Source organism: Mustela putorius, unplaced genomic scaffold (genome assembly GCF_011764305.1).
Source record: "Mustela putorius furo isolate JIRA1106 unplaced genomic scaffold, ASM1176430v1.1 tig00003834_pilon_pilon_pilon, whole genome shotgun sequence".
In the NCBI taxonomy this organism is placed as follows: domain Eukaryota; kingdom Metazoa; phylum Chordata; class Mammalia; order Carnivora; family Mustelidae; genus Mustela; species Mustela putorius.
The window spans coordinates 1,324,936-1,341,995 of NW_025421987.1; the positions used below are offsets into that span (position 1 = coordinate 1,324,936).

Here is a 17,060-nt window from a genome sequence, read left to right on the forward strand (position 1 = left end):
TCTCTCTCTCTCTTTGACACATGCATTAAATTTTTTTTTAAATGGTAATTAAAGTAAAATAAGGCCATATATTGGGCCCTAATATAATCTGACTGAAATCCTTATCAGAAGAGGAAATTTGTAAACACAGAGAGACACTAAGGAGGCACACACAGCAAAGAAAGATCATCTCTAAGCCAAGAGGCCATCCATAAGCCAAGGAGTATGGACTCATAAGAGACTACATTTGCTGACACCTCAGTCTTGGACTTTGAGCCTCCAAAACTGTAAGAAGATGAACATGTGTATTTGAAGTCATCTAGTCCGTGGCACTTTATTATGGTAGACCTAGCAAACTAATAAATCTACAAAGACCTTTTTTTCCAAAGAAGGTAGGTAACTCCACAAGTTCTGGGGAAGGCCACCATCTAACTCACTACTTTATATAACTATTCTCTATGCTGAAAATGTCCTAGCATGAACAACGTGATGAATAACTATGGAAAATATGTATATATTTTCCATATATATTTTCCATGAGTATATAATGACTGCATTATAAACACAGAAATATTTACTATCACTTAAAGACACTGACCACAATGTCAAATAAAAAGCCAATGTTGAAACAATGCAACATATTTTTGGCATTAAAACGTTTGGCTATAAAACTGGGCTTTAATTATTAGAAATATTTTCAACATTACAAAACCCTTTTTTTTTTTCATGAATATGACATAGCTAAAAGCAGTTATCTGTTATAGTCTAATGATAGCATATAAAGATTGCATTCTGTTTGCAATATTGTTGTAGATTTGGGAGGTATAATATGAAAAAAATGCAACCTTTAGTCTCATGTAGCTCACAAAATGGTGTGGGACACATTTAGTAAAGTGACAGAAGCAATTACTTTTAATTCATTCCTATGATGAAGACACTGAACTAGACCTTAAGCTAAACCTTAAGATTTGGGAACTATGATTATCACTATCATCTTCAATTTACAGATAATGAAAATGAGGTATAGAAAAGGCAAGTCAAACACATCTATCACTAAGTCCCTGGTTTTTGTTAGTTTGTTTTGTTTTGTTTTTTCTTAATTGTTTTTCACTATTACACCAAGGTTTGAAAAGTGCTGTAAAGGTGTTTTGCAGAGTGGACTGGGGAGAATTCTAATACCTGTGTCAGCTCAAGGCAAAGCAAGGGGAGAAATTTCACTTTGACATCTTAGCCTCACAATTAATGAAGTCTGTGCTGGCAAACATTTAGGGAATGTGAAATGAAGCCGTTCCTAAGATAAGGCATCAGCAAGTGGCAGGACTTGCTTTTAGAAATGCCTTGCTTGATCAGAGTTTGGAAGGGGGACATATGTGTTTCTCTGTTAGAGGAATACAGACTTTAGACGAGATGACAATAAGCTGATGTCTGGAGTGAGCTGAGTTTAAGGAAACACTGCTATAAAAGCTCTAGCTAAGTATACCAATACCAAATTGTGGTGCCACTTTCCTGCCAATACCCTACACCGATTAAGGAAAAGAAAATAAGAAAATAAGTCATAACAAGGAGAACTGAAAAGAATCTCAATGCATTCACACGCACGCGCGCACACACACACAGACACACACAAATCCCCCCAAACTGACAAACTGATATCAAAGGATATCCTCTAAGGCTTGGAAGCAACTAAAAGGAGCTCATCTTTATGCTATCAACATTTTCCTAAGTCATACTGAATGACACAAAAGACTCACCTGATTTAAAATGTTCTATAGGCACTTTAAAGTACCAACATTTTTAAAAAGTATGCTATGATGTGAAATGTCACATTATAAAAAAGTATCTGTTTTCCCAAAGTTCTAATTTTGTAAATTATTTTTTTAAGGTAAGATCATTTTTATATATTCTGGCATCTACAGTCCTATTTTTAGCACAATACTGGTAGTGGAATGTTCTATCTTTTGAATTTTACTATACAAGCATCATGTTTTACCCACATTTTAATACAGGTTCACAAAACTTTAACTTGCTAATGCATTTTCCTAAAATTGTTACACATTAATAACGCACTTTATACACAATGACCATGTACTTGAGTATGATTTTGTAGCAGAAATAACAAATTGAGTATTTATGACTAATTACTGCTGCAGTCACAGAATCGATTAGTGTAGTCCATGAGATCCAACCAGGTCTCTCCCCTCAAGCTACACAAAATAAGTGTACTTCCCTGCTTCCTTGGAATCACATATGGGTCTGTGACCTATTTGGATTATGATAAGTGTAAATTCTGGAATAAGCTTTAAAGGACAAAACCCAATTCAACCCACTTACTTGTTCCCTTTGCCACAGAAATTGTGCATGTCCCAGATATGGCTGCTGCTTCATGTAAAGAACATGTTGTATAGACTGGTGATAGAAGTGTGATGAGATAGGAAAGCCAACATAATTCTTTATTATTATTATCATACTTATTATATCTTGTTATGTCAATCTATACTTTTTAATAGGCTTCACTCTAAGATTATTGGATTATAAATGAAACCAGTGCAATGTTGTACAAAATCACATTAAAAAAATCCCGATTTATATGCAAAATGATGCATAGATTTTACAAATATAATCTGGCAAGACATATCATAATACATAGAATGTAGTTTGACTTATATTATAAAATCAATTAAGAATATATTGTTTAGGGACATACGTCTAAGGCTTAAAAATATCAAGGAAATGATTACTGAAGGTAGGGTAGTAGCTATCTCTAAAGATTACACCCTGGGAATAACATGCAATTTTAAAAATTTATTTATTTATTTGAGAGAGAGGAGAGAGAGAGGGAGAACATGAGCGGGAGGAAGGGTAGAGGGAGAACCTGACTCCCTGCTCAGTGGGGAGCCCAATGCTGGGCTCCAGTTTGGGACTCCAGCATCGTGACCTGAGCAGAAGATAGGCACTTAACCCACTGAACCACCCAATTGCCCCAACATACAAATGTTTCCACAGTGCTGACAGAGTTCTCTTCTTATAGGGTTCTCCGGCGCACAGTGTTTACATGGGTGATCCTTTAAAAAATATTAATTATGGTACAAATGTCTGCTTTATGTACTTGTCTCTGTTTTATATTCTATAACAATATGTTTTCATAAAAATAGACATTTATCTATGCTGATTATACAAAACCAAATCTGGGTTTATTCTATAAAGAATCTTCGAGGGGCACCTGGGTGGCTCAGTCTTTAAGCATCTGTCTTTGGCTCAGGTCATGATCCCAGTCCTGGGATGGAACCCTAAGTCAGGCTCCCTGCTCGGAGGCAGGAAGCCTGCTTCTCCCTTTCCCATTTCCCATTGCTTGTGTTTCCTCTCTCTCTATCTCTCTCTCTCTGTCAAATAAATAAATAAAATCTTAGAAAAAAAAAAGAGAGCCTTCCATTTAAATCTTTAGCAATGTTTATGGACTTCAATAATAACCTGTTTTAATATGTACAGGGACTCTGTTAAATCTAACATTAGATTATTGAACTTTTTTTTTTCTCTCATTCAATATGCACCCATATATTATAAATGGAAGTTGTAACAGATATATAGAAATACCTCCTGCAATAGATAGAAAAATTCCCCCTCCCCTGAAGATGTGTATTTTTAAATCTCTGGAACCCACGATTTTATTTTTTTAAAGATTTTATTTATTTATTTGACAGAGAGATACACAGCGAGAGAGGGATACAAGCAGGGGGAGTGGGAGAGGGAGAAGCAGGCCTCCCACTGAGCAGGGAGCCCAATGCAGGGCTCTATCCCAGGACCCTGGGAACATGACCTCAGCTTAAGGCAGAAGCTTAACCAATGAGCTACCCAGGCACCCCTGGAACCTATGAATTTGTTCATTTACATGGGGGGGTACTTTGCTGATGGGTTTATGTTAGGATTTGAAATGAAATGGGAAGATTACTGGGGATTATTTTTGTGGATTCATTGTGACCACAAGGGGCTTTGTAAGGGAAAGAGGATGGTGAGGGAGTCAGAGACCATGTGACTAACCAAAGGTTAGAGCAAAAGAGAGAATCAGAGAAAGACCTAAAGTGACTGACCAAGAGCAAGAGAGAAGGATTTGAAGACCACACAGCTGGCTCTAAAGACAGAAGCGTCTGTGAGCAAATGCTTGCAGGTAACTTCTAGAAACTAGTAAAGATAAAGAAACTAATTCTTCACTACAGCCTTGAGAAGGAAAATATGTCAATACCTAGATTTTAGTTCCTTATGATTAATTTCAAAATTCCAACTTCCAGCAACTTTAGAATGATACACTTGTGTTGTTTTAAACTACTAACTTATGCCCGTGTTGTTACAGTATTGATAGGAAACTAATATACCTACATACCCATTTACACTGATATATATTTTATATTTTTCACTTCTATATGTTCAGATCCTGCACAGGATCTTGCACATAGTGGGAGTTCAAAATATATTGAAATAAATGAGTGAAATATAAGAGATGAAATGAATATCAAGGAAAGAAAAAGAGAAAGAAAAATTAGGCAAAGTTACTACAAGAGATAACATCTTTAATGCTACAAGCATATTTTAAATGGTAATTTTTATTATATTTATTTTTTAAGTTAAAAGCTTCTGAATGAAATATAAACTGAATATATGAATATAAACTGAATAATAAATTAATGCTTGTTTTTCATACAGCACTATTATATAGGCAATTCATCTATATATATAGAATTGCAGTAATAACATATCTCTAGAGAAAAATATGGCATAATTCTACACAGATTATACATCGATACACAATTTTTAATTTTTTTCTAATTTTCTAATTTTGTTTTTAGAGAGAGAGTGTGTGTATGTGCGTGTACACATTCACGTGCAAGCGGGGATGGGGAGGTGCAGAGGAGGAGAGAGAGAATCCCAAGCAGGTTCCACACCCAGTGCAGAGCCAGATGTGGGTCTCAATTCCACAACCGCGAGACCATGACTCTAGCTGGAATCAAGAGTCAGACAACCAACAAAGACCATGACTCTAGCTGGAATCAAGAGTCAGACAACCAACAAATGAGCCACCCACATGCCCCACAATACGTAATTTTTTTAAAAGAGTAGAGCATAAAGACCGATGTGGAGATATATATATATATATATATGCACACATACATATGTGTATTATTATTATATACACACATATATGTGTGTGTGTGTGTGCGTGTATATATTGCTGTAATTATAAAGTTATTATTCTGCTTTTGTCAAATAATATTCCATGCCATGGATATACCACATTTTATTTATTCACTCATGCACTGATGGACATTTGAGTTGTTAACACTTTTTGACTATCATAAGTAATGTAACAAAAAAGAATAAAGTAGTGATGGTTAATATGCAGAGAAGTCAATTGCTTTCCTACACACCAACAATAAACAAGTTGAATCTGAAATAAAAAGTACAATACCATTTTCATTAGCATACCCCAAAATGCAATACTTAGGCATAAATCTAAATAAATAGGTACAAAACCTATAGGAAGAAAACTATAAAACTCTAACGACTTAAAACAAACAAAAAAGACAAAACTAAATTTTTAGAGATAGTCCATGTTCATGGATAGGAAGCCTTTATATTGTCAAGGTGTCATTTCTTTCCAACTCGATCTATAAATTCAGTGCAAAACCCCCAACAAGTTATTCTGTGGATATTGACAAACTGATTCTGATTTTTATACAGAAAGTTAAAAGACCCAGAATGGCCAACACAATTCCGAAGAAGGACAAAGATAGAGAATTGACACTACCCTCTTCGAGTCTTAATATAAAGCTATAGTAATCAATATTTGCTGATATAGTTAGTATCAGCAAAAAAAAAAAAAAAAAGGAAAGAAAAAAGAAAGAAAGAAAAGAGATCGAGAGAGACAAATAGATCACTGAAACAGTACAGAATGCTTAAAAATAGATCAACATAAACATAGTCAACTGTTCTTTGACACAGAATCAAAGGTAAAACCATGGTGCAAAGGATTATCTTTTCAATTGGACATACACATAAATGCACACGAATCTAGATGTAGACTTCGAATCCTGTACAAAAATTAATCCAAGATGGATCATGGACCTAGGTAAAAATGCAAAACTATAAAAATCCTAAGTTAACATAGGAGAAAACCTAGATGACCTTGAGTATAGTGATGCTTTTTGGATAGAACATCAAAGTCATGATCCATGGTTGGGCGGGGAGGGGACTGACAGGCTGGGTTTCATTTAAATTAAAAACAATTGTTCTGTCAATGATACTGTCAGAAGAATGAGAAGACAAGCCCCAGAGAGGGAGGAAATACTTGCAAAAGACAAGATTATCAAAAGATTGTGATCCAAAACATAGAAAGAGCTCCTAAAACTCAAAAATAAGTAAACAAACAATGAGACTAAAAAGTGGGCGAAAACCTTAATGGGTACCTCATGAAAGAAGACATTCAAATGGAAAATAAGCATTTGAAAAGATATTCCTCATCGCATGTCATCTGGGGAAGGCAAATTAAAAAATTAAAGAAATTAAAGAAAGATACTACCCATATATATCACAACAGTCAAAATCTGTAACACTGACAACAACAAATACTAGCAAGGATATGAACCAACAGGAACTCCTATACATGGTTGGCAGGAATACAAAATGATACAGCCACTTTGGAAGGGAGTTTGGTGATTTCCTATGAAACCAAACATACTATTACCAAATGATCCAGCAATTGTGCTCCTTGATATTGACCCTCCAAAATTAATCCTTATGTCCACAAGAAAACAAAAAAAACAAAAACAAACAAGCAAAAAAAACTTCACACTGATGTTTACAGCAGCTTTATTCGTAACTGCCAAAACTTGGAAGCAACCAAGGTGCCCTTAAGTAGGTAAATGGATGAATAATCTATGGTACATCCAGAAAATGGAACATCACTCAGCATTTAAAAAAAAAAAATAGCTGTCAAGTCATGAACTGTCACAGAGAAATCTTAAAATCCATATTATTAACTGAAACAGACCAGTTTGAAAAAGAGTATATATTGTATGATTCCAACTATGTAAAATTTTGGAAAAGGCAAAAGTACGGGCATAATAAAACGATCAGTAGTTGCCAGGGGTTGGGATTAAGAGGAGGACTAAACAGGACAGAGGGCAGGAAAGCCTCTCTGTATCATATCATAATGATGAATACATGTCATTATATGTCTGTCCAAAGCCACACAACGTACAGCACCACAGAAAGTACAGCACCAAGAATGAACGCTAAGATAAATTACAGGCTTTGGGTGATAATGATGTAGCAGTGTAGGTTCAGCTGTTGTAACAAATATACCACTGTGGTAGGTGATGTTGATCATGGGGTTGGCTATCTATGTGTACAGACAGGGAAAAAGGGATATTCTCTATACTTTCCTCTCTTTAAAATGGCTCTAAGAAAAAAATGCCTTTGAAAGAACATGTTTTCAACAGTTTTGATTTAATAAGTTAATGTCTTTAAAGACTACCACAATAGCTTGTAAGTTATGTAAAAGTAAAGTTATAGTACAGAGTAAGCAAGTAAAATTAAAATATTTCTTCAGCTATGGCTAGTATTCTATGGCAATGATGTTTTACCACATTAATTCAGTTAATATTTTTTTTTAACATAAGAATACTCTTTGAACTTTATTGGATACCCCTGCTATAGAAACTTTTTTTTTATTCACTCTGAGGTATTTGTTGTCATACGAGAGTAGGATTTAAAATAGGAAGTATAGCGCTGGTATCTACCAGATTTTGGCAAGATTTGTCATTAATTTTAATTTCTCCTTGGCTATTTAGGTTATTATTGGTAGCAGTTAATATTTAAACATATTAACTCATTTCTACTGACTATCTCCCATAGGTTATCAAGTAATATTCGGGACTAGTTATAATTATATATGCTTCTTTTTCATATAATGAGGTTGAGGCTTTTATATATATCAATCTTAAAAAAAATTATGAGCGACAATTACACAGCCCAGTAAGAGTTTGGGATATACCTTAGTCCACAATTCAGATGGCTGGTCAATATTGACTAAAATCACTCTAAAATAAGAGGTATTCCACTAAATAGTTTATTAAGTATCTTTAATAAAATCATTTTGAAAATATTTATTCCCCACAATGAACAGGATAACTTTTGCATAATTTCCAGTTGTATAAAACTGAGTTACAAAGTGCTCGCTCCTGGAAAATTATTATGCTAGCATTATTCCATAGAGCACAAAATTGCAAGAAATAACCCAAAAGACATTTCACGCACAATTTTCTGGTTTAAAACATATTTAGACCATATTAACTATTTTAATATGTTTTATTTTATATATTCATTTTTCTGTTTCTTCATTATTTAACATCTTTATAAGTGTGCATATCTGACACAATAATTTATAAAGTGTAGAGAGGTCCATTCTAACAAAACATATTCATTATTCTGAAGACATTGGTTTCATATTCTTAGTTAAATGAAACTATATTCTGGGCTGCATGGGTAGCTCAGTCAATTATAAGTGTCTGGTTCTTGATTTCGGCTCAGGCCATGACCTAGGAATCGTGGGATGGAGCCCTGGGACATGCCTTATACTCAGGGCTCTCTTCCCCTCTCCTTCTGCCCCTCCCACCTCTAAAATAATAAATAATATAAATATCTAATAGATAGATGATAGATAATATTCCTTTAAAATAATAAATAAAATAAATCTCTAATAGATGAGATAGATAGATAGATGGATAATACTCCTTTAAATCTCAGGTAAAGGTTCATTTATTCTTGTACAGTGATTGGATTTTCAAAGTCCAAAATCCACCTTGCATTTCCCAAACCAGGACTATAGAAGCTATATGGCTGATTTTTGTTAAAAACTGTATATTGTATATATGCAGTATATATACAGTATATATTATATATATTATATATATATAAAATATAAAATATATATACCATTTTTTGATAATTTCTTATGTTAAATTATCTACAGCCTACAGAATTAATAGGCAGCTTAAAAATTAAAAAGACAAGTTAAATTGTTATTTCAACCTTCTGATTTGCTCTAATTAGATTAATAAGGTGTTTAATAAAGAAAACTATATATAACTGATCTAAATTATTTTCAATCTAACAATTTTAAAACATTGTTAAAATTGTGACATACAGTTTCATGTGATCAATGGATCTGCAATAAGCAGCATATGCAAATTCATGTTTTAAAATCTATCTACCTGGTGCCTAGGTGGCTCAGTTGGTTAGGCGATTGTCTTCAGCTCGGGTCATGATCCCAGAGTCCTGGGACCGAGTCCCACATCAGGCTCCCAGCTCCATGGGGAGTCTGCTTCTCCCTGTGACCTCCCCTCTCTCACTCCGTCTCTCTCACTCCGTCTCTCTTTCAAATAAATGAATTAAAAAAATTAAAAAAAAAATCTACCTATCTGCAAAACTGATGACTGCTATTCAAGAAGCAATGTAGGTACACCTTATTATTATTATTATTATTATTTTTTTTTTTTTGGTTAAAGATTTTATTTACTTATTTGACAAACAGAGATCACAAGTAGGCAGAGAGGGAGGCAGAGAGAGAGGGGAAATCAGCTCCCCGCTGAGCAGAGAGCCCAATGTGGGGCTTGATCCTAGGACCCTGGGATCATGACCTGAGCTGAAGGCAGAGGCTTTAACCCACTGAGCCACCCAGGTGCCCCGCAATTTAGGTACATCTTATAATTTATTATTTGTTACACATATTTGCAGCATTTGCTGCATTCATTTTAAATCATTTCTATCCTCCATTCTTTAGTTATTTTTATTTTGGTCTTGCACATCCATAAAATATTGAAGTGTCCTTAGTCCCCTTAACATTTCCTTCTCATTTTCTGTATTGTTTATTGCACAATTTTGGTTCAATTCTGCACAGTAATAATTATGTTCTTCACCATCTCAAAGGCTAGATTTCATTTAGCTATTGATCTTCTGTTTCAATACTATCTTTCTATATCAAACCACTTTTTATCTTGAGATATGCTTTCAACTCATTTTTACTTCTTGTCTTACAAAAATCCAAATATTTCATATTTATTTTGTATTTCATCCACAATCAAATCAAATGTTTAAAAAGTGGGTCCCTGGGTGGCTCAGATGGTTAAACATCTGCCTTCAGCTAGGGTCATGATCCCAGGGTCCTGGGATCCAGCCCTCCATCGAGCCCTCCCTCCCTGCTGAGCAGAGAGCCTAATTCCTCCTCTCTATCTGCCTGCTTCTCTGCCTGCTTGTGATCTCTGTCAAATAAATAAATAAAATCTTTTAAAAAACAAGCAAACAAACCCAAATGTTTAAAAAGCATCTCTATATTCTCATATACTACTTTTGCTCTGTTTCTACAGGATTTTATAAATTTCAAATTTTGCATGTGGTAATATAGAATTCTCAACTTTTATCTTCTTTCATCCTTTTTTTTTTTTTTTCATGTCTCAACTGTTAATTAAAAAGAACTTGTGGGATGCCTGAGACACTCAGTGGGTTATGCTTCTGTCTTTGGCTCAGGTCATGATCTCAGGGTCCTGGGATCCAGCCCAGCCTTGAGCTCTCTGCTCGGCAGGGAGCCTGCTTTCCTCTCCCTCTCTGCCTGCCTCTCTGCCTACTTGTGATCTCTCTCTCTCTGTAAAATAAATAAATAAAATCTTTTAAAAAAAGGAAAAGAGATCTTGATCTTTTCGGTATATGTTATTTGAAGAGTTCACTGCATCAGTCACCCTATCTCTCAATTTGCATAGTGATGAATTTTCCCTATCAGATGTTAACTTGGAAGTCATGGTGACATGTATAATACTTAGATAATTCTCCTGTGAATACCAGGCATGCATCAATTTCAATTCTGAACTAAAGACTTTACCTTACTCTTATGGCCTTGTCCCTGAAATGTAAGAAAAATAATTATTTCTGCACAAATCTGATTCACTCTGTATTTCTTCTTTGACCAACACAATAAGAAAAGCCAGTAGTATTCACAGTCTACCATTCACAGTTTATTTTCCGTCTGATTTCATCTTCTTTAAAACTCACATCCCAGATGTAGTAGGTAGTAGTGTGGTGACACCACTTCACTCCTGGCATACTGTTCTTTTTCTGACTGAAAAAAAATGATAGGTAGTAACATGAGATGGCAAACATACCACACTTGCCATCACGAAATACCGATCCCAGCTGTGAGCGGAATGCCAGCCAAGTTGCCAGTTGTTAATATCACTGCACATTTTCTAAGTAGATTTTGGACAGTTTATTACAAAGTATACATGTTTAGATAGAAATGCAGATATATTTAATTTAAATGTGTTTATGTAAAAATATAATCAATTACTTGACCATCCTCACAAATGTTTCACTTTGGCCTTTTTCTTCTACTTGAGGATGTCTCTTTTCTGATATGTATTTGTAAATATACGTTAAAGTATTCAATTTACTGAATACTTATTATTTGTGTAATAATTTACTTAAAGGTCAAATTTCCTTAGGTCAAAACTAGTTATAGACAAAACAAAATCATGTAAACAATATAAGGTTGGTGTACTTATCTATCAAAGACTGATTCTTATTTTTTTAATAATGGGGAAATATAGATGAAATACTGAGTGAAGATGTATATGTATTATTATTTTTTGAAAGTTCTTACACTGAAATATTTGAAGCAGTAAAATTTAGCTGTTTTTTTTTTTTTAAAGATTTTATTTACTTATTTGAGATAGAAAGAGAGAAAGAGAAAGCACCAGTGTAGATGGGGAGGGGCAAAGAGAGAGGCGGAGGGGCAAAGAGAGAGGCGGAGGGACAAGAAGACTCCCTGCTAAGGGACAAGCCCAATGTGGGGCTCAATCCCAGGACCCTGAGATCATGACCTGAGCTGAAGTCAGATACTTAACTGACCAAGCCATCCAGGTGCCCCTACTTGTAGGTTTTTTTTTTTTTTTTTAAGATTTAATTAATTTTTTTGACAGTGAGATCACCATAGGCAGAGAGGCAGGCAGAGAGAGAGGAGGCTCCCCACTCAGCAGAGAGCCCGATGCTCGATCCCAGGATCTCATGACCTGAGCTGAAGGCAGAGGCTCTAACCCACTGAGCCACCCAGGCGCCCCGGCAGTTTTTTGATACGCATTTTGTTTGTTTGTTTCTGGAAAGGAAGAATACCATTATGCTGAGGATTAAGATGTTTCTGATCCACCTGGGTGGTTCAGATGGTTAAGCATCTGCCTTCAACTTAGGTCATGATCCCAGGGTCTGGGGATTGAGTCCCACATCAGGCTCCCTGCTCCTTGGGGAATCCGCTTCTCTCTCTGCCTCTCTCTCTCTCTCTCATAAATAAATAAATAAAATAAATACATTCTTAAAATTAAAAAAAAAAAGTTTCTTTGAATTTACAAAACAAGACAATGACTTTTAAAGTGCCTGCATATACCAGTTAGAAAAATAAGCCCGGAAATATAAAAATACATTCAGATTTTTTTTTTCAGTATGACTACTTAGTAAAAAAATTGATATTTTATTTAATTGTTAATATTTCTATTATGAGGTCATTAATTTTTATAAAGTTTATATATATATATGAGATATATATAGTAAGATTTTTCATACTTTCATACTAAGAGATTCTTCTTTTTCCATAGAGATGCCAGTGAAATTTCACTTTCCTACGATTAAGTACGCTTCAACAAATACATCAAATATATGGTTGTCCACAAATAATATACAAATACAACCACAATACACATGTATGCATGCATACCCCACATAAAACATGCATATGGGGCTTACTAAAGATATTTAATAATATCCTCATATTTTGGTTATTATGTAACTGTAATAGAAATATAAACATATAGAACAAAGAATAAAAAATCATCTCTTATGTTTAAAGTATATGTATATGTGTGTGTAAGCATATGTGCATATGTATGTTTAGCCCTAATGAATAAGCAAATCTATTTGGATGTACAATCTGAGAAGGTACCATAATAATTTAAAAACTATTTTCATTAGGTTACATTAACTCAAAGAAAATCTTTCTCCATAAATATTTTTAATGTTCCATGACAACATGACAAATGAATCTCAAATCTGACCTCATCTTTTCATAGCACTTACCCCAGTCAAAGTTCCCTCACTACCCACTGTCAAAGGCAATTATTTCATTATGTTTTGCTAAGAAAAATACCCTTTATAAATGAGACTAATAGAACATTCTGATTAATAAACATAATTGGATGTGGCCAATTTTTGAAAGCATGTTAGCTAACATCACAGTATTAGTAGAAGCTTAGAGATTCTCTGGCACAAACGGAGTAAGTGCTAAAGGAAAAGCTTTGCAGACAAATTTGTTGTTGGGTAAATTTGATACACTGGAGAAGAAAAAAAACGAAGTGTTTGCTTATCTCTTTTTCCATCATTCCTTTCTATCAAATCTGAAAATTAATGAAATAAGAAGTTTATTCAAGTTCAATTTAAAGACTATTGTGCTGTGCTGATTTCATGCCAGTTCAACAATTCTGGAAAACCAGATTTATTTGGAGTCTAAGGGGTTCATTCACAAAGAAAAGAATATTTGGTTTCTACTTTCGCTGAAATAGCCTGATTTAAAAAAAAAAATTATTATCTCCATGCAGAAATGTCAAAGTAGGTTTCCACAAAGCCGTCAGATTAACTAAATCCCACACCACGGTGGGCTATAGTTGAAGGAAAATCCTGCGTAGAGAAATAGTAAGAATTCACTGGGAAATAACTGTACAGTAGGTCTTATACAAAGGTGGTTAAAGAGCCATAAATGTGACATTACTAAATGTGATATTTAAAGAAGATGTAGAGTAATACTAAATTACATAGTATTTATGTCATAGATATACAATAGATGTAAATAACCTAAGGAGCATAGTTAATAGAGATATGTAGTGAAACAATTACAAAGTGAGGGCTTTTGAATATTTATTATCTTTTTTTACAGATTTATTTATTTATTTATTGAGGTGGGGCAGAGGAAGAGGGAGAATCCCAAGCAGACTCTCTGCTAAGCTCAGAGTCCAACTCCGGGCTCGACCCCATAACCCCAAGATCAGAAATCAGACCTTTAAGAGATAGCCAAGTGTACACCTCATGCCTTCTCTCATGGAGAGAATGCCCAAAGTATCCCCATGTTGTCTCTTTTTATCTGGCTTTGAGCATTAAAGACATTCTGGCTATAAAGTAACCTGTGTGCCCGGGACTGCTTTTTATGAGCTCTGCCTAGCAACCGTGACTGTTGGAGGGAATTGGTACAGACTCCTACAAGACTCGCCCTTTAGCTTTACATTCTTTTTCCCAAGGTAAAAATGGTGACATTAATAACTCACTAGGACCATTCATAAGAAAAGCAGGATCGAGTTTTATTCTTAATTCTAATAGGATGGCTGCAGAATAGCGTAGGAACTCAGGTAACTGAAAGAATGGTGTCATACTGTATGAAAGAAAGCCTAGAGGAAGAAAAAACTGTCCTTAAAATAACTACAATATATGTTTTAAACCACTTGTTAGGTATGGTTCATGGTTCAGAAATTTAATGCAATGGGTTTATGTAAGTTTCAAGGTTTTTGTGAGCATAAGGTTCTTCCTTAATTCTATGTCTCTATGATATTTTTCTCTATTATTCTAGTTCAAGTAGCAAACATAACCTTCTAAAATTGATGATTAGTTACTATTTTAGAAATTTACACTAAATCCTGAAAGGCCTAAGTATCTCAGGTGAGTAACAAAGTAATAAATGCTGTTTGATATTGCTGTCTTTACATAAGCCAAACAAAATCCAAGTTGTCTAATGATGTGTGTAAATATGTAGATAGTGTTAACTTCAGTTAACACTGTAACAGTGTTACAGTGTTACAGTATATATCTACACTGTGTGTAGATATGAAGACAGTGTTAACTTCTAAGTTCTAAGTATTTTACAAGAATCCACTATAATTTCACTGTAAATGATTGAAGGGCATTGTGTTTCGGCATAAGTTTGGGCAACATAACCTGGTGTGCCACTTTTTGGGTAATCTTTGCCCCTACATTTGCTAAAGATAATCAACTCGAATGCAATTTGAAAATAATCAGGAATGAATTTAATTTTTTTAAAGATTTTACTTACTTATTTAAGAGAGGGATAGAGAGACAGAGAAAGCACTAGTAGATAAAGGAGCAGAGGAAGAGGGAGAAGCAGAATCCCTACTGAGCAGGGACCACTAGGCAGGGCTGGATCCCAGGGCCCTGAGATCAGGACCTGAGCCAAAGGCAGATGCTTAACTAACTGAGCCACCCAGATGCCCCAGGAATGAACTTAAATGTGATCTCTTTCTGTGCCTCTGATTCATCATCTGTAAAATGGGATAACAATGCCATCTAAATTATAAGGTTTTTGTAAAGACTAATTAAGGTGATTAATAAAAAATACAATATATTTTAGCTCTTCTAATTTACTTATTTCATCATATAGAGGAAAACATATTATTTGCAACACCCATCATAGATATTTGCCAAAAAAAAATAGGGCAACAAGATAAAAATATCCCAAGACATTCACCACATCATGCAACAGCACTTGAGGTTAAATTTAATAACTAGTGTGTTATAATCCTAGGTGGTGGAGTGAAAAAAGAAGAAAAAAAAATCAAACAGGTCTTAAAGGTAGACAAATGTAGACAACATTTACTGTTTATTTTTTAAATAGATATTTTGAAGTGGTTTTAAGTTCATAGCAATATTGAGCAAAGGGTACAGTGATTTCCCAAATGCTCCCTCTTACTACATAAGTGTAACATCCCCCATTATGGACATCCACCGCCAGAGTGATACATCTGTTATAACTAATGAACGTTGATGAAAATATATATATATATATATATTTTTTTTTAAGTGTTACTTATTCTTTTTTTTAATTTATTTATTTTCAGCGTAACAGTATTCATTGTTTTTGCATCACACACAGTGCTCCATGCAATCCGTGCCCTCCTTAATACCCAACACCTGGCTCCCCAAACCTCCCACCCCCTGCCCCTTCAAAACCCTCAGGTTGTTTTTCAAAGTCCATAGTCTCTCATGGTTCACCTCCCCTTCCAATTTCCCTCAACTCCCTTCTCCTCTCCATCTCCCCTTGTCCTCCATGCTATTTGTTATGATCCACAAATAAGTGAAACCATATAATTGACTCTCTCTGCTTGACGTATTTCACTCAGCATAATCTCTTCCAGTCCTGTCCATGTTGATACAAAACTTGGGTATTCATCCTTTCTGATGGAGGCATAATACTCCATAGTGTATATGGACCACATCTTCCTTATCCATTCGTCCGCTGAAGGGCATCTTGGTTCTTTCCACAGTTTGGCAACCGTGGCCATTGCTGCTATAAACATTGGGGTACAGATGGCCCTTCTTTTCACTACATCTCTATCTTTGGGGTAAATACCCAGTAGTGCAATTGCAGGGTCATATTGACACATCATTACCACCCAAAGTCCAAAGTTATTCAGAGTTGAGTTCAGGGCAGGGTTGGTGTTCTACATCCTATGAGTTTGGACAATTGTATAATGTATATGTAAATGTATAATATTATGTATCCACCATAACAGTATCATACAGAATACTCCCCTAAAAATCCTCTCTGCCCTATCTATTAATCTTCTTATCTTTCTTAACACTTAGAACCTACTGATTTTTAGTGTGTCGAAAATTTTGCCTTTTCCGAATGTCATATATTTGAAAATTATACAATGTACTTTTTTCAGGTGAAACAATTTTATTTCACAGTTGTCTTTAAAACCACAAAGACAGGGGCGCCTGGGTGGCTCAGTGGGTTAAACCTCTGCCTTCGGCTCAGGTCATGATCCCAGGGTCCTGGGATCAAGCCCCGCATCGGGCTCTCTGCTCAGCAGGGAGCCTGCCTCCACCTCTCTCTCTGCCTACCTCTCTGCCTACTTGTGATCTCTGTCTGTCCAATAAATAAACAAAATCTTTAAAAAAAAATAACCACAAAGACAGTATGTTCTTCATAT

General features: G+C 34.9%; 1 protein-coding gene across 2 annotated transcripts in view; it reads right to left on the bottom strand.

Moving 5' to 3' along the window:
* Nucleotides 1-17,060, bottom strand: part of NCAM2 (neural cell adhesion molecule 2) — a 513,860-nt gene that overhangs the window by 370,730 nt on the left and 126,070 nt on the right. The window lies entirely within an intron of this gene.